Here is a 1,429-nt window from a genome sequence, read left to right on the forward strand (position 1 = left end):
TAGCCTCCGGCAGGCAAAGCCTGCATGGAGCCGGCAACGGCGGGGCTCGGGCCCCTCGTCGGCTGCTCTTTTGATGGGGAGATCTCAAGCGGCTGGTGACTGTCCAGAGCTCGTCTTCATGGCGGCGTCCTCGATCATGGCAGTGGTGGTCGCTGGCGTGTGGCGTGGTGTCTCCATGATGGGAGATCCGTCGCGGGCGTGCGGACGCGATCTTGGCCACCCGTGCGGGCCCGATCTGGGTCCTCGCGGGTCGCGGCTGGCGCGGGTGGTGGGGCGAGATTCGGGCTCGGACGGCGTGCTGTGCGCCGGATCTGGTATGGCGCGGTGCTGCGGCTCAGCACGCGGGCTGGTGGTGGCATCGACTGTAGGTATTGTGGTGGTGCCATGGCTGGTCAGGCAGCGGCGGCCTGGATCCTTTCGTCCAGGCCCCGACACAGATGGAGGCAGACCGTGCACGACATGCTTGAGGGAGTGTCTTCGAACAAATCCGGGTGAAAAACCTGCTCTCAGCTAGGTGCCAAGGCCGGCGGTGGCGGCGCTGTCTGCGCCGTTCCCTTCTTAAAGGCATCGTCGTGGAGAAGTTCAAGGCCGCACTCTGCTACCTCCGGGGGAAACCCTAGATTAGTAGATCAGATGACAACGGCGCTCTGCTGTCGTTTCCCTCTTGGGGGGCGTCATCCTTGGAGGTGTACACAGGCCGAGGGACCAGTGGAAGGTTTCTTTGGTGGAGCGGTGCTTCAGCTTACGCATTGATGGCAGCCGATCTCGGCAGCATGGCGCAGTGGAGATTAGGCGTCTGATGCGCGAAGATGGACTCGCGTAGGAGGAGGAAATTGTCTGGCGTCATGGTGGTGTCGATAACAGAGAGGCCTGGCAAGGTCGGCGTCATGGATAGATGGAAGATGGAGGTGACAACCACTACACCACAACACTACATCCCCAACAGCCAGGTTGGTGGGGAATACAACTTGTTCCAACAGACAGTCGGTCGGGAAAAACTATTGCCGACCAACATTGTCTGTTGGGGAAAGTCCAGACGGGAAAACCCTTTCCCGACCGACATAGCTTTCCCGACCGACTGCTTGATGGCTATGGAATACCTTTCCCGACCAACAGCCTGTTGGGCCTACCATGGGCCTTTCCCGACCAACAGTCTATTGGGGCAGCTACGGGCCTTTCCCGACTGACTCTTGGATAGGGTATTCTTTCCCATCCAACATTCTGTTGGGCCTAGCATTAGTCTTTCCCAACCGACTACAAGACGGGGTTTCTTTTGCCAACCAACAATCAGATGGGGTTTTCTTTTGCCGAACAACAGTTCATTAGCATTTTGTTTAGCCAACCACAACTTCAATTAACATATGATACTGATTGTCACATACATATAGTTAATGTGCTCTAAGCATAATCACCCAAACACCATACATCA

This window comes from Triticum dicoccoides, chromosome 7A (assembly GCF_002162155.2).
Source record: "Triticum dicoccoides isolate Atlit2015 ecotype Zavitan chromosome 7A, WEW_v2.0, whole genome shotgun sequence".
Taxonomy (NCBI): domain Eukaryota; kingdom Viridiplantae; phylum Streptophyta; class Magnoliopsida; order Poales; family Poaceae; genus Triticum; species Triticum dicoccoides.